This window comes from Nothoprocta perdicaria, unplaced genomic scaffold (genome assembly GCF_003342845.1).
Source record: "Nothoprocta perdicaria isolate Ctin4 unplaced genomic scaffold, notPer1 scaffold_29, whole genome shotgun sequence".
Taxonomy (NCBI): domain Eukaryota; kingdom Metazoa; phylum Chordata; class Aves; order Tinamiformes; family Tinamidae; genus Nothoprocta; species Nothoprocta perdicaria.
In genome coordinates, this window is record NW_020455521.1 from 4,270,702 (window position 1) to 4,294,385 (window position 23,684).

General features: G+C 49.7%; 1 protein-coding gene across 1 annotated transcript in view; it reads right to left on the reverse strand.

The window, feature by feature from the left end:
• TMEM131L (transmembrane 131 like) overlaps window positions 1-17,991 on the reverse strand; it is a 64,070-nt gene extending 46,079 nt beyond the window's left edge. Inside the window, exon 1 of the mRNA XM_026041652.1 lies at window positions 17,958-17,991. The gene's annotated coding sequence lies outside the window, so the exon portion shown is untranslated. The remainder of the gene's footprint in view (window positions 1-17,957) is intronic.
• Between the last annotated feature and the right edge of the window lie 5,693 nt (window positions 17,992-23,684).

Genomic DNA, 23,684 nt, shown 5'->3' on the forward strand with positions numbered 1-23,684 from the left:
AAAAACAGGTAAACACCAAGGACCGTCTTCATGTCACAGTGCTCCCTTAGCCCACAGGGCTAATATTTTATATGCAACATCCATGACACAAAAGAAGCATTTGCTCCAGATAAAGCAAAGGCCCTTTCTCCCAAAGTCTGGGAGGGAAGCATTACGGAGTGGGACAAGGAGGAATGGGGACAGGACCCTCTCCATTGCATGTTATCCACACTTTGCTGCCCACAAGCACAAGGAAAGGATTTCCACCAAAAATCCAAACAAGTCCTTGTTTTCTCTGACTACATTCTCTTCCTTTTTAGTGAGAACCAAGACAGTTATCCTGCACATTATACATATAAAAAATGGCAATCTGCAGAATAAACTGCTTCTAAGCAGAAGTGCAGGTGACCRAAGGGAAGTTCACCCCAAGATTCCTTTGTCTCTATAAGCTCAATAAAAGACAACCACTACAAAACTTTACATTTACACTTGGCATTTTGGCACTTCATATGTTCCGAGTGAGGTATGAATATGAACCCGTCCACAGAATGAGGTCTGGGTAAACAMAAAGCGTAGCTGCCTTACACAGGAAAGCACAGTTTTTAATATGTAAACTGAAAGTGAGAAATGAAACTTAAAAACCTCATTTACTGACAGATCTTAGGCTCACTCCTCTAGACTGTGTCTGATAAACAAAAAGGGAGACTAAGAGGAGGAGAACAACACACACACACACGGAAATAACCGAAACAAGATACTCTTATCAGTTCTGCCTGCAGCTGATGTGAAGGGTTTTTGACAAACTAAAGTGTTAACTAAGGGGAATTTAACATAGAAATAAAAACAGACCCCCAGCAGCAGCTGAGCTGGTCTTCTGCAGACTCATGCCAAGCTTATGACAAGTCATCTCGTATCTCTCCTCTTCCTGCTGCCCATGTGCTAWAAAGGCAGTAAAAGCACCAGGCAGTTACACAGCTCACACTGCAGCTTCTGGAAGATGGACAGCAGCTTAAGAAGAAAAGAAAAGGTGATAATAATTCCTCGGACATGGTATGTTTGAGCTGAGGGGAGCACACAGAGCCCCTGTGCAGGCTGGGGAGGCTGCACGCGAACACCGCAGCCTTCAGCGCCTTGCTTTGCTCCTGAGGGAAAAAATGCCTAGTTGGGAGAAAGATAAAAAAAACGTGAATTTTAAAGACTGAAAACCTAGAAGGCGAACATCCCCCCCTATTTTTAGCACYGCATTGTTTAGGGAAGAGGGGGAGGGCTGACTCATTTCTTTTGAATGCTTGGGGATTGGCAAATTAGCCTTAGGAATCCATTCACATGCCTGGCAGCAGGGGCTGCAGCTGGGAGGAGGCTGGTTGGGGTCCCTGCTCTTCCGGGACCGAATTCCAGAGGGAAGGGATGATACCAACACGAAGCAGGAGAGGCCAAAATGATGCTGCCCAGCGAAAGAAGTGAYGTGCCCCTGCACCACTGCATACAATGCATGTGTCACATGCAGGCAAATAGGAAAGCAAGCCAAACCTCACCCAATGAGCAAAAAACAGGGATCTCGCTGAGAAACAAATCCCACAACCTAGAGCCAGAGACACAGCCTGAGGAGCCAGACTCCAAAGCCCAGTTTCTCAATGGGATGTAAATATGCGGGATTCCAGCACGGAAGGGGAGGGCTTGGCAGGAAGCAGTGGGAGAAGGGGATCCTTTCTGCTCTCCGTCCTCCCGGCTGCGTGCGTGTGGTTGCTCCTTAACAGAAGCAGCACAATGAGGCGTGTTTAACAGCAGGCTGGAATTATCCTCTCCCATAAATCCATCGCCAGCCTCTGGAATAACCGAAATCCGCACCGAGTTAAGAAACGAGTTTACGATGACTTTAGCTTGGTTGAAATTGTTCTCCCGAGATCTCTGCTTTCAAATCCTTGGGCCACCAGGATTTCAAGGAAMAACGTCATCCCTCTAGAGAAAGGCGGAGTTTATCGGCATTTCGGACAGATTGCCCACCCAAAGCAACATGGTGCTTCACAGAGGACATGAGCAGCACTTCATAACTGCATCATTAGCCAAGTTGCCTGGTTATTTTAAAAGCCGACGGGTTTTTTAAGCCAGCAGTCCAGGATGCACATGGAGCACGAGTCTCCCCTGAAGCATCTCCAGCAGTGCCAGCGGATCTTGACATCCCGGCAAGCTCAAAAGCCACCTTCATTTTCATTTTTTTTCATCTTATATTGAGACAAATGCCTGTTCATTTTGCAGTGTTTCAGAAGGAGAGCCTTAGGTACTTCAGAAAGTACCTAAGAGGATGATAATGGAAACAAAGCCTTTCTTTCATCTTTCTTAGCTTCTTTATGATTTAACCCTTTTAAGAAGTCAGTCATCTTCTAATTGTTAACAGCATGGAAACCATCACACGCTTACTATTTCTTTGGTTCTTACCGAGACAAACCCAAAGTGTCACTCACCCAATGAAATAAGTAACTCAGGACTCTCTCAGAGGCCTCTGCATTCTTAACACTTTATCTTGAATTACCAGGCCCTGCAATTCTGGGATTATGAGAAAATCTTGTATTCTGTTTCTTTTTAAGAAATGCTTCCAGCCCATGAGGATGCAAAGTAAAAACACAAATCCCAAAGGCACACAAAGCAATTTGCGCTATTTTTAGTTTTTAAAGCTCAAAGCTTTTCAGCCAAATTYGCTTTTTTCGCCCCCCTCAAATAACTTATTTGTCCTCTAGTTGCCAAACCCTCCACAGAAGCGATCTTCCTGCATAACCCAGGTTTGCCCTTCCAAAACTGAAGCACTTCACAATCCCAAATCATTTCGGACGGAGCTGTTAACTTTCGTCCATCTAATTAACAAGTATAGCCAAGAAGCCAACCTGAAAGCACCCTGGCCTACTCCATACACATAAACAAACTGCTTTTTTTTGGAGAACGCTCAACACACAATTCAATAGTTTCAGGACTGGCTCCGGCGCCGTCAGCATCGCGCTCCCTTGGGTGAAAACCCCGTGCAAACCCAGTCGCAAGCCCTGCACGCAGACACCAGCAGTTTCAAACAGCCGTGCCCTGATGTCAGCGTGTTTTGCTGACAGTGACCAAACCTCGCAGCCTACCCCTGCACAAGAGCTCGGGTGAAAGGCTCTCACAGAAAGCTAAAATACCCACCACGTACCTTGTGCCCTATGGCAGTGCACTTATTTTTGCCTACTCGATAATGCGTTTAATTCCGTCCTTGCAACACTGAAAGGGTGGCAACTCATTCCAGTGGTGAGGGCTGCTTTTAGACATTGTCCTGGAAGCCAGAATAGGTTGCTACATGGTGCAAGTTGAAACAGCTCGAGCCCTTTTTCCACTTGAAATAAAACCTTGTTTTGCCGCGAGCCGGAGGAGCCGAACCCGCGGCTCTGTGTGGGTGCACGGGGGCGCCCCAAGCTCCGCAGCGGGAGGGCAGGCGCAGCCAGCTGGGGGCACGGGGCGCCCCACGGCGCGCGCCCCACGGCGCTCGCCCCGCAGGAAGCACCGCGCGCCGCACAGCTCACACCAATAGGAAGTTGCATTCATGTTAAGTACCATTGCACCCGACCATTTCCTTTTTCTATTTACGGCCCAGAATTTCCATCCTCACAGAAACCATTTTGAGTCAGAGCAGAATAGTTGGGCCAGATGCATTAAAGAGCTCGGAGGCAGCTGATAAGCTTGACCTGCTTAATAATTAACAGTGATAATCTTCCAGCGCAGGGCTACGGGGATGATCAGGGGCCTGGAACATCTGCCCTRTGAGMAAAGGCTGAGGGAGCTGGGCCTGTTCAGCCTGGAGAAGAGGAGGCTGAGGGGGGACCTGATCAGYGTGTATAAATACCYCAAGGGAGGCAGTGAGGAGGAGGGGGCGGCCTCTGTTCAGTGGTGGCCACTGACAGGACTAGAGAAAATGGCCGCAAGCTGARGCACCAAAAGCTCCACAGGAACTTCAGGAAACATTTCTTGACAGTGAGGGTGTCAGAGCCCTGGCACAGGCTGCCCAGAGAGGTTGTGGAGTCCCCTCCTCTGGAGGTCTTCCAGACCCAGCTGGATGCAGCCCTGTGCCACATGCTCTAGGTGACCCTGCGCGTGTTGGACTGGATGATCTCCAAAGGTCCCTTCCAACCTTGAGGATTCTGAGATTCCTGCAGTGACCATCTTTTGCTGTTGCTTCATTAATCCAAGCCTTTCGGTTCCCTTTCATAATGAAAGGGCACAGCCCTATAAGGCAACTAAGGCATGGAGTTTGCACGGTAGATTTTAATGGCCCACAAGAAATCTTTGCAGTGCATGTGGTAAGTACCAAAAATCCCCTCCTCTTCTTTTTGTTCCCAAGAAACATTAAAAAAAAAAAAAAAAAAAAAAAAAAAAAAAAAAAAAAAAAAACCCAACACCTAAGCAAATACAAGGAAATTCAGCCCTGGGGGCTTAAAAGCTCAAATTCTGCTTTTAATTTATTCCCTGTGGTCTGGACAACACATCTGCTATCACCTGCTCCCAAAAGGCAGCCACACAAGAGCCATTAAGTTCACATGTCACACRGAGCTGCCAAATGTGTGCACAACTGCCACACACAGAAGCCAGCATCACCCCAGGCTTAGGTTCCCTACATTTTTTTTTGAATTTCTGCTCAAGCCTTATAAAACAACAACAAAATTGGGAGAATATTTAAACATCATTTGATAATTTACCATCAACATCAAATGTCATTCCTTTTTTAAGGCCATATATTGATGGACAACCAAAACGAATTCGGTATCCAAAACTGTTCGAGTTGGCCATGCAGTAAGTACTTCACTATACGTGCTACAGATGAGTAAAGTAGCAAATTATTTTACTGTGCTGAAAGGCACTGGAAAAAAGGGCATCTATCCTGAAAACCTACATATCCACATCCCGTAAAATCCCTTCATGGAGCATTTGCTAGATTAACACACCAAGCTCAGGTTTCTCTTTGCAACATTAAGTTTTGCAAGGAGAAAAAATTACAGTTGCTATTGCTTGCTGTACTGAGGACCTCATTCTTCCCTGCAGCCTCACACAGTACTCCCGAGGCATGTGCAAGCTAATCCAAATTTAAACTACTAGCTTTCCARGAATACCTCATTCTTCATGGTTTTGAATAGCATTTTCACCAGCCATGTCACCTGAGTGCAAAAGTGCAATTTGAAAGAGAAAGAGGCAATGAGAAAGAGCAGTGCTAGGCCTTTGCTTAAGGCAGTCTCAGGCAGGGCGCTGCAGATTTCTCCTCRATGTGCTGCAGTAAAAGCTTTTTCTTTGCGGTTCCTCGCGGAAAACTCCGGTTTCGCCTCCAAGCTCATTCCCCTCCTGTGGACAGCGGAAGGCAGGGGAAATCCTGCCCAGCATCAGCTCACTTCCACATGCAGACCCCACGCCGGGAAGGCGAGCCCGCCTCGCRCCGGGCGGGAATGCCAGCCAGGAAGGGGCTCCCGAGACGGATCCCAGGCTATTAATAACGGGAAACGCGCGCGCCTGGGAGCCGTTCCCGAGCGCCRCGCCGCGGGATATTTATACTGCGTTAGATTACATTGTGAAGGAAGAAAAATACACAACATGGAAACACACATATATGCGGCCAGAGAGTCCAAACTGGCACCGAGTCAAAAAGGAGCGCCTTGCTCGGGCCAGCAGTCACAGTGCTCACCGCAGAAACTACCAGGCCCTTATAAAGCAGCTGGGACCTGTGGAAGTCCACGTGCACTTGGAGTCAGCTTCTTCTCACGTACAAAATACTGCAACCTTATGCTGTTCAATAAAGCAGAGCCATATGAAGCCTGCACCCCTTTATTGACCAAATGTCTACCGGGGAGATACTCAGCTATGCTGTGCTGCAGCATTAGGCTCTCGAACTTGGATTTCCAGGCACCCTGAGCCAAGGGGTTAACAGTTGTTTCCTTCAACTGGTGGGGGCGGGAAGAAGAGGAAAATAAGTGGAAAAAAAAAAAAGAGAGAGGAAGTCAGTTTTCGGTATTTTGTATCAGCCTAACAAAAACGCTGCAGTGGAGTGCTATATTGAGACTTCACCTCCCCTCCACGCCCGTGTTTCCGCCCTTGTTTCAAAGGCGAGCAGCTAACCAGAGCTTGCCTGTTTAAACGGCCCAGCCATTGCTTTTMATTCTTCGCAGCCAATGGAAGGTAGCAGCTTCCTTAGGAGTCAAACCCCTTCATCACTGGGTTTCAGCAAACCCCAGGAAACCCCTCTACATGCAGTCCAAGACACCTCAGCAAGCAGAAGAATATTTTCACTTGCCACACTACAGATACTGTGCTGCTTTCTCCGTTATGCACGGTCACCAAGTAAAGCTATTCTTAGTTTCCTAAGGGTCCCCAGAAAGCAGAACTTGCTTGTGCACGCTGCACAAATCCATCATTTACCGCGGAGCTTCTCACTCTCCACCTGGGGAAAAGCTCCGGGTGCGAGCGGCAGGTTTCCCGGCAGCCCGGAGCGGCGCTTCCCTCCGCAGCCCTTCCTCTGCAGGGCGACGAGCAGGGCAACGCCAGAGCCCTGCGCGAGCGCCAGCGGRAGCCTGCTCCAAGTGCCACCTCCTCGGGCAGGCCGGGAGCAGCCCGGGATGCAGAAGCAGGACTCCAGCACGGCGCGTTTAGCCACTAGTCCRGGCAGGACGGGCGCATTCAAAAACCCCTGACCCAAGTGCTTGCAAACAAGCCTGGCAAGTGCGAGCAATGCATCCAGCCTCTGGAGGGCTTCTTCATGTCACCCCATGGCAACGTTTTATGCTGATAAATGAGCAGTGGCCGTTTTGCAGGAGGTCCTCCTCTGATGGTTTCAAAGTGGGAGCCCTAGGGTCTGCAGCAAAGGACACAGGAAAGGGGGAAGCACAAAGTGCTGCCCCTGGCTCTGCCCAGCAGCAGGTAACACATGGAACAGCAGCTACCACRAGAGTTTTGCAATCCTGTTTAACTATGGTGGCCATACAGCGTACCTGGGCCATAAAAGCATCTTCTCCGAGACCTGGATCCATCTGGAAAGAGGAAGGTCTCCTCACGGTGTGCAAGCCCATTGCTGCGGCTGGAACTGAGCTCAGTGCTCCGCAGAAACACTGCACAGGGTCTCAGTCTGTGCTGACCAGGAAGCCCACCTGTGCCTCCCTCCTGGATTCCAAAGGAGTTCCCTCAGCTTGGAAATAAAAGCTGAGGTCTCCATGTTAAAATTAAGAGCCTGGGSGGGGGATACTGTCATSCCATARGAAGGCTGTGCAACAAACATTTTGTTAATAATTCCAAAAATGAGCCACCTAGCAAAATGCAAGCCAGTGACCAGAGAAAACGAACAATTCTACTATTCAAAAGAAAAAAGGGAGGGAGAAAAGCAAGACTGAAGGCATGAGGTTGGGGCAGGGAGAGCGGGTTTCGTTGGCTGTTTCAAAGTGAGTAAGAGCATCTGCAGGATCAGCTGTATTATCCCAGCAACGCTGAGAATGCTCACAAAAGGCAGAAATGCCCCCCTTTTGAAAGAAAAGTGTAAATGCTCCACAAACTAGGTCACCAACAGGCCACAGAAATATCTAAGCAGGCAGCAGGCCCCTCCTGGGCTGTACACAGCAGGCTGGCAGCAGAGGCCTCGAATAAAAGACAGAGCGCACCAGGACAGAGCGCAGACAATAGCTATTGAAGAAAGGCAGTTAATAGCAACAAAGCGTGTAACGCATGGGTCAAGGAGCTGGTCAAGTACAGGCCCTTCAGCTCCCAGCCCTCCTCCYGTTGCCGGGAACCGGGATTTACAGGCACAGAGCAGCCGCGCAGGCGGGCACAAAGGCCACACAGGCACCCTCAAGATGCAAGACCGTCCCGAGCTGCAGGTGCGCCCTACAGCAGCACATAACTGCTCGCTTTCAGGTCCCTGCAACGCCTTGCATTGTTCCATTTGAGGGAAAAAAAGGAAAAAACACAAATTATAAATTTGTTTTCATACAGATTTATGGTCGACATGTTCGTTGCGCCCAGCCTCAGCCCATGCCATAAACACAGTCACACGTGTTTGGCACAGCTACRAATCAGTCACTTCCCTTGCACTATTGGGCATCCTTTCTTTCATCACAGGATTGCAGTCTTTCTCCCTTACCAGTTTTCTCTAGCGCTTCACATAGGCTAGCTTTCATTTTCCCCCTTTCTGCCAGCCCTTTTGTTCTCTTAGGGTGCTCTCGGTCCTGGCATCTTTCTGTTCAGCCTGCCACCCCGAGTCACTTGCCTTCTCTTTGTCCTGCTGCACTGGAGGTGCAAATTCATCACCACCCACAGCCTCTGCCTCGGCGAGCAGCAGACCAAGGCTGGGCACGCCAAGGAGCAGGACAGCATCTCCGAACCGCTACCAAAAAAGTATGTGTCTATGTATATATGTATATTTAATTAAAAATGTATACTAGCCTWTATATAGAGAGACATATCTAGGGATATGAATGCTTCTTGGCCTTGGGATCCTAAATTAGGAAATTTGCCACTTGGCTCCCACCCACGGAAGGGGGAAAACAGCCTCTTCCCAGGGGCCGGGCACGAGGCGAGGCTCCCAGCTGCGCTCCGGTGCCGCCTCTCCGGCTCCGCAGGGAGCTGCGGCAGAGCCGCCTGCTCCCCATGCTCCATCCTCACATTGCTCCCCATCCACTGCGCAGTGCTGCAAGGGAGTTCCCTGCGGATGAGGCAACACGCTGGCGGCGTGAGGCTGGACCCCGCTCCTCACCGGGAGCCAGCACAGGCCCCTCGGGATCCGCAGGCTCTCCCGTTGCTTCGAGCACAGTCTCAGTGAGGACCGGGCACCTCAAAGCCAACGCACCTCGGCTCGAGAGCGCTCCAGCTCCGGCGCGGAGCCCCGGCACGAGGCAGGCACCGCAGCCCTGGCTGCCTCCTCCCAAACCATTCCAGACCAACCACACATCTGCTCTATCCCAAACACACCACGGCACGACGRCTGGCTCCATGTCGAGCAAGCCCTCAAATCCCCCTTTTTAGTCCAAGGGTATTCCCAAGGGTAACGCAACAGATTTATCAGCAAAGCACGAGCCTGAACCGGAGTCCTAAGTGCCAAGGGATGGCATCCAACTACATATACATACTCGCATATGTGGCCTAATTTTAGTTTGATACACAACTATTGAAGCTATTTGTGTTCTCATTAGTAGGTAACAAATACCAACAGATCAAAGACTGTGAAGAGTATGAAATCTTTAACGTTCTCCTGAATCCACCATTTGCTCATGCTGCCTATGACAGAAGTCTTCGGAAGTATCAACAGGAGAAAGAGCCTCAACAAGAAGCAGAATTCCCATTTTTGGCTTAATTTGATAATCMCAAGTCGCAGAAACAACTGAAGCAGTTTCACGGGAAAGATGAAATGTACCCAAGTACATGCACAAACTTAAAAGATAAATATTGGATTTGGATCCACTGTCTACAGAATAGCAGCAGCTCTGGAAGATGCCTGCAGGAGCTGACTGCAGTCATTCAAAGTGATTCAAAGTCACTTGGTGTCATCAAAAGTACCGTTTAGGAGCCTTTTATAGCACCCACAAAACTTTCCTTGAGCACACACCCACCACATTGGGACGGGAGGATGACCAGAAGGGAAAATGGGCCTGTAAGAACATGACAATGTCTCCAGAGGAGTRCAGAGAGGACAGAAAAAAACAACAATAAAACAGTAAAATACAGACCATTAACTTCCACCGGATCAGGTGTCAGTATTCATATGTGATTAAATAAAGAAAAAAACTAATAATAATGAAAGAGAGCTGAGAAAGTCCCACAGAATAATAGTGGGCTTTAATAATAAGCTCCTGGAGAGAAGCAGAAAAAACAATAAACAGCCAAAAAAGTGAGATGTTTTATGTATTAAAAAAGACTCAGATCACATATCAGAACAAATTTAACCTAAGGTCACTTTTTCTTCTCCCTATATAAGACTCAGGTTTCAGAAAGTCTTCCCAGCTTTCTTAAAGTGTCAAACTATCATTATAATGATATAGAAGCCTCTTCAAGGACAGGGTCAGTTTCAAATTTTAGGATTGCAAATGAACTGATGTGACACACAACAAAGGCCCAGCAATATCACTGCAAATGTCACCAACCCATCACCCAAAGGAACTGTTTCTAAACAAGATCCGCTGTAGAAACGGCGAGTTATTTTCTGTATTCCTCATGCTTCCAGAAACTGCAGGCTGTTGTGAACATACACATTAAAAAAACTCTTGTTCAAGTAGCCCAACTTCTAACTGGGGCCCAGCAAAATCATGAGAACAGGCCAGGCTTCCAACAGCAAACAACACTGCGTTGACTTTCTCCCTTTCACTCCCAAGTCCTCAGAGCTCCTACACGTGTGTGAAGTTTTACAGCAACRGCTGGCTTTCATCAGGCAGCCACAAATTCCATTAATTTGACATTTTGAACTTCTCTTTGCCATCTGCGGATTTTTGGTGTTCACTAAGTACCACAGCAGGTATCTCCAGCTAGACAGGAGGCTCCTGGAGAAGGAGAACGGCACAAAAAGGGAACAGCAGGTTACCCTTCACCTTCCTCTTGGAAACCATGCTTTCCTCCCCAAAACTTATTTACAGTGATTGGCTCCAACTGAGAAATGCCCATGCTTAAAATCTATATAAAGCCCATCTGTTCTACAGAAAACAAGGTCTGTTTTGTATATAGGAAAAAAAAAAAAAACAAACAAACCAAAACTCCTGAGTTGTTCTCCCCTTATATTTCCATTGCACTTCCAAAAAATTACTTACGGTAAAAAATAAATATATAAAAGCAGCCTTCCTTGTKCACTACTTTGGGAGCAGGAGGCTGGGAGGGAGTAAAAGTGACTTACCATGAAGCCTCCTTTTGCTCCCCTATCTTCCTCACCTCAGTCAGCAGAATGGATGTTACAGGACTCCTCAGAGAAGATGGACATCCGAGTTCATCCCACTGACCATGTGTTTCTCCTCAGCTCCTGACGTGGTTGCTCAAAGCAAATTCTCCCACATACATAAAGCAAGTATTTAATCAGAATTCTGCAGAATTGCTGATAGATACTACTGTCACATACGAGTACACTATTTGATATACTTTCCCTGTCTCCGGTAGGATTTTGCCTGGATTAACAGGRGATTTGGCCATTCTGTAATAACGTCACAAGGAGCTCTCCCCATAGCAGCTACTGAAGTAGATAAAAATTAATGCTTAAGCCAACGCAACCCTGAGTTTAAAGAGCTGGGGCTTGAATTTATAGTTGAGACCGAACGTGATATAGAAGAGTCGCCTGCCTTTTCTTGCCTGTACTTTACCAAAGTTACAAACGCCACAGTTACAAAAAATCTGGTGTTCTTGCACTCGGCTTCCTACAAGTCCTTGCAATGACAGCCAGTGCCAGGGCTCCAACTCACTGCTCCCAAAGCATGTTCCTATTCAAGTCAAAGTGGATCCCGTGCTGCAAGCCAAGAGTTTATTACCTGAGAGTCTCCAGCAGAATGGCAGGAAGAGAAGGGCACAGCCCGTGACGCTCTCTCCTTGCTGGGATAAGTTTCAATCTCTAATTAAAGAATTAATGTATTTAACTAACAGAAAAAGTGCAAAGAAGTAATCCTAGCCTCTTGTTTTATTACAGAATCAGATTTCAGGAAAGTTTATTTTCAAATTATAAGAAATCACGCCAACACACTGCGGCTGACAATTCCTAAATGGACTGTTTGCAGATTTCTGGAAGTAAACAAAGATGTTTTCTTTTTCTCTACTTAGTAACAATTTGCTAATCTGTAACAGAAAAGCTAACATCTAAACACTTAAAGGGTGTCCATTTTCCAAYTGCTGACAACAGTCTGCTATTCCAGATGTCTGTCATTTAACTGCTTAATGGTAAAATTAAAATTACAGCGAATTAAACTCTTAAGCAGCTAAGCAAGCAGCTCTCTATTAATGAGTCATAATAATAATAAATAAGTATAAAGCTAATCTTCCGTGGCTTGCCTCCCATGAATCAGAGATTAGCTTAACACAAATTTGAAGTTCATTACTAGCGTATTAAAATGTGTAAGAGGAGAAACCCTACTCTGGACTGCTCATATAAAAGCACCATGCGTGGTCAAAAGGGGACACCGAGTATACAAGGATCAGGATGACAACAATGTGTTACAGCARCTGTTAGCTTAAAAAAACCTGAAGCATCCTTATGTTGAACAAGGAAAATGTCCTGTTCCAAGGTGGAACATTGGCAGCACGCCGGTGCTGGTGTGAGGGCTGGAGCTCCGTGCATCTGCTCGATGACCACAGGAACGGGCAGTGCCACCACGGGATCTGCCCCTGCCCCTGCCCAGCTCTGCAGCCCCTATCAAAATGCCCAGAATGGGCAGCACCGGCCCCAACGCCCTTGTCTACATGCCCAGATAAGCAGTGTCCCRGCTCTGCAGATCACGCGTGCTGCCTGGGCTCCGTCCCAAGGCGCAGGCTCAGCAAGGGCTCAGCAAACGCCTGAAAAACCCCCAGACCCTGAACTGCGCAAACCACACAGGGGTGTTTGTGTGCACCCAATGCTCCTCTTGCTGCAGACACGGGAGCTGGGGCCCCGGCACCAGCATCCCCCTGGGGCACCCAGGCCACGAGCAAACCCAAAGGCAGGTGGGAAAAGGGGACGGGAGAAGGGAACGCGCAGGAAGGGAGCGCGAGGTCCAAACCAAAGGGGCACCGAGAGCTGCGGGTGCCAGAGCTCCTGGTGACCCGAGCTGCTACACGTAGCCCTGAGGGCTGCAAGGTCCAGCACCGGCAACCCAAAGGAGSGGAAGTCACTTGAAAAACAGTGCTTTTAACCCAAAGGTGTTCCCTGAGGCGAGCTGCAGAGCCGGGGACAGCTCAGGGAYGGCAGGCAGGGCCGCTCTGGTACTGCTGCTAAAACCACAGCTGCTTCAGCCATGGCCAGAACAGGCACCAAAGCTGGAAGAAAGTAAAGATGCTAAAAAACACATAAGGTATATGGAGGAGAACACAAGGAGAAAAGGACAAAGTGAGACGTGTACGTAAGGAGGAAGAAACTAAAACAACGAGAGAGACAAGATGCCAAAGTGTAGCACTACATTTTTTATTTCCCTGTTCAAAATAGGCCATTCCATGTGAGGAGGTTTGCTCCAGTCGCCTACATCCACCAATATAGTGTCTTCATATAGAGCAAGCCGCGAGCCCGCAGGGAGAAAACCATCCCTATTCTGCTGCTATTTTTACAAGGGCAGAAATGAAGCAGAGATAGCAGGGGCAGCTCTTCCAGGCAGCACGAGCCCTGTGAGAGCRAGTGTTAACACTCACAACTACACCAAGCTTGTCTTTTCTCAACGCCAAATTATCACCCACAGGTGARAAAGTCCATTTTAAGCCTGCGCAAAAGCCAACGTGGAGATTAAATATTTGCTGTTCTGATGATGGGCACGTAGGGCAGGCAGGAGGCCTCAGAACAGTGATACGTACTCGTTGCACATCACATAGCCGCTCAAACATACACGCACCTGTAYATATGGCACATTTATACACACACATTCACACACAGACTAGCATTTTTTTCCCAATTCACAGAAGTTTTTGACAGTGTGTGGGACTGGAACAGTGCATTAAAGAAACTAAGCCTGATGACGCACCACCTTTAAGATATTTCGATTAAGGCCAATTAGGATATAAGTTGAGGACAGAAGTTTGACAGCTCCCTGCAGAATGCACCAAGCTGTCTTATTTTCCATCAATCCCAGCTCCAGACAGGCAGAGCATTAGCAATACAGGCCGGGCTGCAAGGCAGTACAGCTTCCCTAGGCCGGCCTTCTTCTTCCAAAAGGGGTCCAAAGCGGCCAAATAAATGGGAGCTGGCTCATTTGCTGGCATGCAGCAAAGTGTCCTGCAAAAGCCTCTCGCTCCCCTCTTCAGCACAGGGGCGGCACAATTGGAAACGGGCTGGATTTAGGGAGGAGCAGAGCCCGGAGCGGGGAGCAAAGCAGCTCCGAGCGGCGCGCAAGGCGGAGGCCAGCGAGGCAGAGCTCATCAGTGAGCTGCAGCATGCAAGGCGCAGATAAGAGATTAAAGAAGTGAGAGTGCAGTTTGCCACCCAGCTGCGCCTTTCAGCTCTCCCAGATTAAAGGGGGTAGGGGTAACGGTAACAACTTCTTACAAAACAGTCGTTTCTGCATCTGTAAGGGCTCCTTGGACTTGGTCAGGCATTTAACAGGTTTCTCCAGTAACCTTTTTTCTGCTCTAGCTCCACATTTTGCTGCTCCCGACAGGTGAGTCATTAGGCATTTCCACCTAAATGCAACAAGTAGGTTCATGTATCTCATTTTTTCTCTGTTATTTTTAGGAATTGCGTAAAGCAAGCTTAATATCTTCTCATTCCAGTAAGGCTTAAAATGACAAGCCCATTGGTGATCTGGTGAAACTAGGTAAATAGGATATAGCAGCAGTGACACTCTATCAAGTGAAAACGAGATGTTAGACTGTACTGCAATATTCTTCTGTCATTACCCAATGAAAACACACYCGCTGTGTGCATGCCATAGAAATCATTTCTTCTCCGTGTCTGAAGCAGTATTCAGCAGATGCATCAAAAAATATGGSATTACGTGTAATCCCATTTGCCAGTTAGGAGAGTCCCATCCCAGGCTGAATTCCTACAGGAGCTGGAACTTACCCCAGGTGGGCATCGCTCAGCAAGCAGCTCCAGCCCTCTAGGTGAAACCCTGAGTGATCAAAGGCGAAAGTTCAACGAGATGCTGCACGGACCCAAGTGGACCACGCTCCACATTTTCGTTCTCTGATGCTTACCTACTCAAAGAGAGTGTGAAAAAGCCCCYCTTTCTTGCCAAGTACAGAGCTGCGGGTACGTGCTCGCCGGCTTTCCCAGCGAGTAATAATGCACCTCACAGACCGCAGTGGACTGCAGAATTCGTTCCACATTTTACTGCACGCAACGGTTTGCTGGTGCAAATGATCCTTAAAATRCTATTTGGAAAACTGCACACTAAAAGGCCTCTTGGAGAAGTTCTTCAAAGCAACGGATTAAGAGCATCATGCACATAAAAATTTCTCTTTTGGGCTAGTTTATTACTTACTTCAAAGGGGAAATTCTAAAGTTTCAACGGTACCGTCACTTAACACTACTGTACCTTTATCTGTGCCAGACTTGTACACTGGACCAATTATTCTGCTACTTCAGCAAATATATATAGAGAGAGATGTATATGTTTTAGTAGTTAAATCTTCCTAATTTATCATTTTCTGTTTCAGCAAATGAAGACTTAGCAGTAAGCTGAGGCAAGAAAAAAAAAAGAAAAAAAAATCCAACTACCTGCCAACCTGCCAACGCTTTCTTCCAACTTTCCTCTTCTAAGTTTCGTTGACTTCTAACATCCTGAAGCAAATTTGGTTTGGAAGGCATCTTTTCACAGATCTTTTTTCGAAATGCAAGAAACAGTTTTTACAGAAACCTGAAACTTTTTAACCAAAAAGCATGGTTCTGATCCCGCCAAAGACTGCGGCCTGAAGTAAYACATGCAGCAACTCAGCTATTTACCGGGCAGCACTTCTTATGTCAGAGCCTGATCCAAAGGGACAGAAAACAGAGGAAAGCAACCTGTGGTGGCATCCAAGCAATCAGCAAGGCAGGAACCGTAGTTTGGAGAGAAAGATGTTGCTAATCATATTTTTCACCCTCAGGACCGCTGAAAACCAACAGACCACCAAAGCAACTATTTCTCATTTATCTCTGAAATAGCTCTTTCCAAAAGATTTTGACAGCCAGTTTTTATTTCCATGCAAATTTACACATTTGCACAAGCTCAACCTAAAGAAACAATTGCAAGACACGGTCCATCCCTCTGGTGTGCTCAGCACACGAGCAACAGGGAAACAAGAAGCCCCCCTCAAAYGGGAGATCCGCAGATGCACAGGAAGTCAGTGCACAGATCAGTGCGTTACTGTATTTTTTAATCAAGTTAACAAGCTCCCAAGAGAGCCCATTAACCCAGAGCTAGACACTGAACACAACACCATGTTTTGTGAGGCGACTTTCTCCTTTATGCCCCAAGATGTGGAACCCTTTCTGCTTTCTGCAGTTCTGGTAACTACTTTGCATCTGCTACCACCAATACCTTCTGTGCAGGTGGCTACTTTAAGGTGCTTCTAGTGCTCTGGAGGCTTCACGTCGAGCTTCAGCACCTGCAGCTGAATTCCCTAGGGCATTTTATTAATGGGAAATGAGAAGGAGATGCTGCAAGTTTTCAGGTTTTGCTGCTATAGKAAAAGGGAGTCATCACAATCTCAATACACTGTAATACAAACCAAGAAAATGAAAGTTAATAGAGAAAGAAACTAATAAATTCCAGCATTTCTAAGGGGGTTTTGATAGTTCTTCTTCACCAAGTCCCTACTACAACATACCTTCACTGTACACGGCACACACTGTGTTCACATACTACAGTGAAGCAAAACAGYGAGACACACACAGATTCATGAAACTAAGTTCCCTGAAGCTGCTGGGTACAACAACACAGYGATTTTTCCACCCAGTAACAGTGAACTCTATAACCTGTATTTCAGAGCCCCAAGTTCACTTTTGGAAATGAGTAATTACTGTAGAATCTTTGAACATCTCAAGGATAAAAATAAATATCCAAAACCACTTTTTCCTATTTCCTATCTTACCATCTTATCACCTTTGAGCAATGTTTTGATTAYTGCCGCATCTCTGTGACCACTAGTGAAAAAAACCCAGACCTTTTTAAGCACGGTACGAAACTGCTGCCTTCCGAGTGCAGCCCAGGAMGGGGAGCTTGCCCTGGCACACAGTGAAAACCTTGGGCCAAAACTCTATCAGTCCCCAGCTGACAGACAAAATTATTCATTTACACAGAAGAAAACAAAGAAAAAGGCAGGAAAAAACCTCCACATACTTTAAATGGCTTGCTCCCCTCTTTTCAAAGCAGGGCGAAAATGATTTTTCCCCCTATCCAGAGAGGAATGAGGGGATTTATCCAAGTGGAAACGACCACCACAGGTGCGAGAAGCAGCAGTAATTCAGCCATCCCGTTCCTGCTCCACTATGTCATTCCTACTGAGGTTAGGCAGGAGAGCCTTCCCGTGACTCCCYGGGACCCACACGGAGGGCAAGGGCGGGAGATGACGGGAAGGCAGGAAGGCGCTCCCGGCCAGGCGGAGCCCAGCGCCGCCGCTCCTGTTTGGTTTAGGTCTTGTGATCCTTAGGGCTCGCGTGGCACCGGGAGCTGTGCCCGCATTAATACGTACCAGAGGAAGGAAATGTTTCACTGGGAAAGCTCCAAGCATTTTAAGCGGGACGYGCTTAAAGAGGAAACACGATGTATGTTTAAAAAATGAAACAATCCGCGGTGCTATTTGCTCAGAACAGAGCAGGCCTGACACGAGCAGAAACAGCATAGTTGAAGGCTACCTTTCCAAAGGGCTTTACTATTATCTGATTTCAAGAAACAAAGCGGGATATTTAGTGTTCTGTTGCAACACATTAAAAGGTCTCTGACTTGAAGTTGTCTTTACCCTGCTGTGAACATTAACACTCCAGGACTACSTAGGTTTGCAAATCCTGGAGCTCAAAATCATCCTTAGTTTTAGCAAATGAATTACAAATTACACAATAAAGCATCTCAATAAACACTTTTTTTTTTCCCCAAAATTAATAAAAAGTAAAGCCAGCTCAGAAGAAAAACAAACAAGAAACAGATATAACAGGGCATTTATTTCAAACACTTATATGCTGCCCTTTGGTAACAAGTGAATGCTAATATGAGTTGAGAAAATAAAGCCACAAATAATAAAAAGGTATTTAATATAACAAGGCAGGAAAAAGGGTCATTTTTCAGTAGTCTGTCCAACAACACCTCAGTAGTTTCTAAAGCAAAAAAAAACAAACTGAGCTTTAATACTTAGGTTTTCATTGGGGTTTTGCTTACCTGTGCTCTTGTGGATGCTCTTCCACATCCTCCTCTGAATTAGCCTGAGGAAAAAGAAAATACAGTGTAAAGATAAGTGTGAACATTGGACACACGCGCTGCTTTTCACTCCTCTGAAGATGGATGCTCTTGTGACTCACTTGCAAAAAGACCTCAAAGATCTAARATTCCTTCAGTGACTCCTTCATAATTCAAATAAGGTGGGATGCTGCCCGTCCACTGCTCGAGTTTCCAGTTCATTCTGSCAAGATAAATGGCTGCTCCAGCATTTTTTCAAATGTTGTTTTAATTTACTTATTTATACAAATGCATCTATCCAAAATTCCACTCGCGCATATCCTTTCAATCTAAAAAACACTCAATCACCCTCAATCTACAGAGGAATGAATTTGTTGCATCTTCTAATTATTTGCTCCGCGTCAGGAAATTTCATTAGCTGGTACCTGAGGAAGACAGGACGCCTTGAAATTCAAATGATGTGGGAATGTCAAAAAGCAAAGGTGAGGGAGCAAACTYCAGCTAAGATAGCAGGAGGCCAAAGCCAGAGCTTTCCAAGGAACACAAAACGCACGGGAGCTGCAAAGCATGAGCTTAAAACACAGCAGCTGAGCTCAGTCGTTGGACTAGGGCAACTTTCAAGATGCACAGGAAACAAAGCGGGGCAGCCTGCAGTTCCAACCGCTCTGAACTGTCAGAGAAAGAGAAGAGCAAACTTCTGAACTCGAGCGCTGGTCCTGCGAGCTCCCCGCGGGACACCCTTTTAAAGCAAGCAGGGAACCGCGTCCCAAACTGCCTCAGACTTCCTAAAGCTGCTGACCGGGGCGGAGAGCAACTTCTGAAGAGCTCGGCCTCATGAATGCGGGGGAGAAAAGGGCAAGGCGAAGCAGCTGCGGCCAGCGGCACCACGAGCACCTGGCAGGCACCCACAGGAGCTGCCAGAGACAGCCCACCTGCAGCCAGCAGCAGCTCAGCTAGACCAGCAGCRCAGTTTACACAGGAGCGCAACCAGACCTGCGACGAGCCTGGCAGGGAAGCTCCGTGATCCGGCAGCTCCGTGAGCTCCCCGCAAGCCTGTCTTCAAAGGGATGTTGGAGACTCGGCACTAACCACCCAGGATCTCCCGTCCCACAGGCGGTTCCTCAGCACAGGCCGACCACGGGGCMCCGGGGACCCCGCGCTCCTGGACACCCGGCGGTCCCCTCCAACGGTGGGGCTAATCCTGCCTCCTCCACCGCCTGCCGGGCACGGAGCACGCGTGCCCTCCGCTCCCCAGTTTCTCCAGGGAGAAGCCAGGAGATTTCCAGTGCAACAATGAGCAGAATGAGAGGACTTCTCATCCACCTCTCCCTAAAACAGCAGTTCTGCTGCAACAGGCTGGCAAGCTACCCTCGTTTCAAATGGCTCGGCTCTGCCTTTAAAGGGCTCAACATCTGCCAGGCACTGGAAACCCGGCATTATGTCATTACACAGCGTTGACTCACAGCGCTTGCTATCTTAGTGCTGACTACCTCTCCGGTTAAGCAACAATGAAGGAATCCTTCCCAATCTACCAGGCAGCCACGGGGTAAAATCTCAGCTGCGTGAGAAGGGACAGGGGGGCAGAAAAAATAATAATAATAGTAGTAATAATAATAATAATAATAATAATAAAAGAGAAAATCATCGACTTGGAGCTACCTTCCCTCCCCTATCTACCACAGGCTATATGTATACTTACACTGAAGATTAAAATAAATAAACATATATATATGGGTTTTTTTTAAGGGAGCTGGAGAGATGGACTCCCAGCTGCCTCCGAAGGGCACTCTGGACGTGGGCATGGGGAATTTCTTCCACGAGGAAGCCCCCCGGGAGCCTCCGTTGTCACAGGAGGCGCGATGCCGGGCTGCCGGTTCGGCGCAATCTGCTCGGCCCGCCGGGCCMGGTGCTATCAGCAGCACCCAGGCGCGCCCCGCGAGCGCCCGCCGGGGAGGCCGTTCCCTCCCGGGGTCTGTGTGGGGCTTTGCACGCGAATGGTGCCCGTCAGACAAATCCTGCTTTGAAGTGGGAGGCTGCGGCCGGCCGGCTGAAGCACAGCTGATAGGACATGTCCCTGCTAAGGACAGGCTGCGGTGTCCTTGGGGCTGCAGATACGCCCGCGACATCAAGGGCTCCTCCAGCTTTTAAGAGCCATTAGCCCTGTGAGCCCCCAGGCAGCACTGCAGAGCAGCCYGGACCCAAAGGGAGAGGAGAGGAGGCAAAAACAAAACAGAAACAAACACAAACTCTCAGAAACCCCTCAGAACCTTTCACCCCTTGGAGGGAAAACTGCCGTATTGGACGGCGCCTGGGACCGACCACRAAGCAGCAAACACTGGGGCATCTCTTTTTCCACGTTTGTTCAGGCCCCTGACACACGGCAGCCCGAAATAAGCACTCGCGCTCATCCCSGAGGTATCTGCGAGCAGATCCAGCGCGCCCGGCCGTCCCTGCCGCACAACCTCGCGCCCGGCCCGCGCGGACGCCCGCCAGGAACCCACCCCTGCAAAGCCCTCCGTTCGCTCCCAAGGGACACACGGAAAGCTAGACACGCACCAACGCGGGGGAGTGACAACACTGGCAATACTCGTAGCAAGGGCCACGGTTCAGCCTTCGTCACTTCACTTTAAAATAGAGACTTAAGGGGCATGGGAGGTTCTCCTCATGGGAGGCTCAGCTGGGGTGCCGTGGCTTCCAGATCACTGCGTGCCCGCAGGAACAGCTCCGGCTTGGGGCTCTGCACCTCTGCTTTGCTGCTCCTGTGGCACGTGGACAGGAGGCCTGGGGCCTCCCTGCGCCTTTCCGCTCATCTTCAGGRAACAACCGCATTTCAGCTCTGCAGCGAGAAAGGGTTTGTGCTGGGAGGCGTTTCAGCCATCACGGGGAAGGGCCTGGCTGTCAAGTCCTCCACAAAGGCTCTCTTCTCCCGAGCATGTTAGTTAACTAGAATTAACAAGTTACAAACAAGCAACACCACGGAATTATAAAGAGTCTGAGCGAAAAYAGCAACTGCTCCCATTAAGTCTCCCTTGCTGGATAGTTGCTATTGCAAAACCTCGCTGGTTTTCCATTCAACTCCCAACTGCCGGGGCAGGCAAGACTCACATTTTGAGCAKTAAGGAGCTGGAATTTTAAAAAAGAAAAGAACAAAAACAAAAACAAAGAGCCAATCACCCTGGAGAAGTTTTGTGCCMTCCCTCGTGCTATAAAAAGGCGCTACAAAAGCCAAGGCAGGAGATCAGGGCTACCCCCACTCTACACCACCTTTAAGAAAGAGGAACTCAACCCCAGGGGCCACTGATATGATGTCAAACGGCAACGTACAGCCCACGTGGACACAAAGGGGAAACRGGAAAGAAAAAGGCAGGATCCCCGGGGCTGCCTGGGGAGGGAAGCCGGGAGGGGGCCGCGACAAGCACCAGCAACGAGGGGGAAGCAGGAGGAAACAGAAGGGAACACGGCGGCGAGGGCGGAGGCCCCGACGCCCTGCGGGTTTGTGCTCCAGAATAAAACGCACAGGCTTCAAGGAGAATAAGGGATGCTGTGAGAGAGCTGCCAGGCAACTGCAAATACTAAGAGGTTTCTTTCTTTTAACCTGGTTTATTCATTCGATACGTGATGCCCATGGGCGATCRAGATACAGACCCTAACTTACATCCTTAAATTCTGCGTGGAGCAAGAAACGCTCAGAATTGCCTTGCAACAGATGATGCAAAGTAAGATAATAATGCAAAGCTCCTGGAAAAGGGGAAAACATCAGACAACATCCATTATTCCCCTGAACAGGGCAAAGGGACCGAGCAGACGTGGCAGCCTCTTCCATCCCCGCTGCAGGTGGCAGGTGGCACACGGACACATCCCGGGAGAGGAGCGTGCAAACCTCTCCTCTGGATTTCTCATTTCCGTATCCAGCCCYGGCTCGGCTGCGCCGCAATCCCTCCTCCTCGATGAAACAGGAAGAACCAGATCCAGGAACCAGGATATTTCCTGTCCCTAAAGCCGTCCCCGAGATGCATCTTTCGGCAAGCGAATGAAGCAACACCTGGACATTCCCTACCTAGCAATGCCCGTCACCTACGTAAAAGCAGTTAGGTTATTCCTCCTRTTAGACCTTTATCATCCCTGTTCCAGTACATGGTGACGTGGAAACAACCCTCCACGCATGCAAGCGAGAGCGCCTGTTACGGCAAGGAGGGGAACCCTGGAGGAATCCCAGTGAGGAATCACCTGGAGGAATCCCGGWGAAGTGGCACTGGGATTCTCCGGAGAGCCAGGCGAGAGCTGATGCCCACAGCCTCCCAGGGCAGAGCAGGGCAAAAGGCTCGACTGCTTTAAGGYGTGCACAGAGCAGGGACAGGCAGCACAGGGGGACCAGGCGCGCTGAGAAAAAATACAGATATAGCAATGCCAGTGGYGCTGCTGCAAGTGAAAGGGAAACAAAACAAAGAGTCACTACGGAAGCCGCCTTGGAGGCGTCCCGGCCACCTCGGGGAGGTTGTGCGGGCGGGAGAGGCACCTTTCCTCTTCCTGCCGAATGCAACAGGCGCCTTCAAACGGTGCCCCGGCCGCAGGCCCGAGGCCTGAAAGCTGCAAAAAGGCCCARGGCTGCAGGGAGAGAGAAGCCTGAGCATGGGGGTGATGTGCCCGGGCTTGGCGCACGTTTTGGTCTCAGAAAAACCTGTTTTTGAGGAACCCAGGCCCTCCTGCCGCAGCGTTAGCTGCATGTGCCTAGATGCTGGATTCTCCAAGCTCCGAAGCGAGCGCTATGCAAAGCAGCCTTCGCCTGCTGATGCTCCCAGGTACCGGTTAGGCTGGCTCCCAGCGCCAGCGCTTTAYCTCAGCGCCTGCCGTGCCTTTCGCCTCTCCCCCGCTGCTGCCGGAACACCACAGCCCCTGCCGTTTCCTCCCGCGCGTGGAGCGCGGCCCCACRGATCCGGTGGCCCCACGGATCCGGCGGCAGCAGGAGCACGTGCCGGGCAGCGTCCCGCTCGCGGGCCTCCTAGGACCGCGGGAGCCGCGGCGAGCGCGTCCGGAGGGGATGCTCGGGGACAACGGCGCRTTCCCGGAGGAGCCGTAAACATTACGTAACAGCTCCGAGCGGCTGCCCCGCCGCGAGGAGCGGTAYGAGCGCCGGCATCGCGCAGTCCTGCGCCTCTCCGGTGCATCCCAACGGCCTCGCAGCGCCGGGATGCACGAGCCGCGGCCTCCCAGCACCATCCCCCCCCACGCTGGGATGGGAACAGGGGGCAGCTTGGGAAAGGCATTCCTCACGGAGCGGCTTGGGAGAGGGATTCCGCACGGCAGCGGCGCCGCTCGGGCGATGCCGCGGTGCCAGCGCCGGGCCCGGGCGAGCAGCAGAGGCAGCACCGTGCGCCGGGGAGCGGGAATGGCGCTCCGGGGGATATTCCCGATGGCGACGGGTACCGGCGAGAAGCCCCGGGCACGGGCGGCTCGAGGGGGGTCCCCGGCCCTCCCGCCCCACGCAGCCCCACGCCGCCAGCCCCGCGGGAGCCTCCGTGGGGCCGCGGGGCCGCTCCGCGGGGCCGGACGAAGCCCGGGGCCGTGGGGCCCGCGGCTGATGTGTCACTGGGGCGCGGGGAGGGGAAAATGGCTTCACCTGGGCAGGCCGCGCCGCGCCCGGGCCGGAACCACCAGGGAAACCGAGAATAACGACACAATCCCCGCGGCATTCCCGCGGCATTCCCGCGG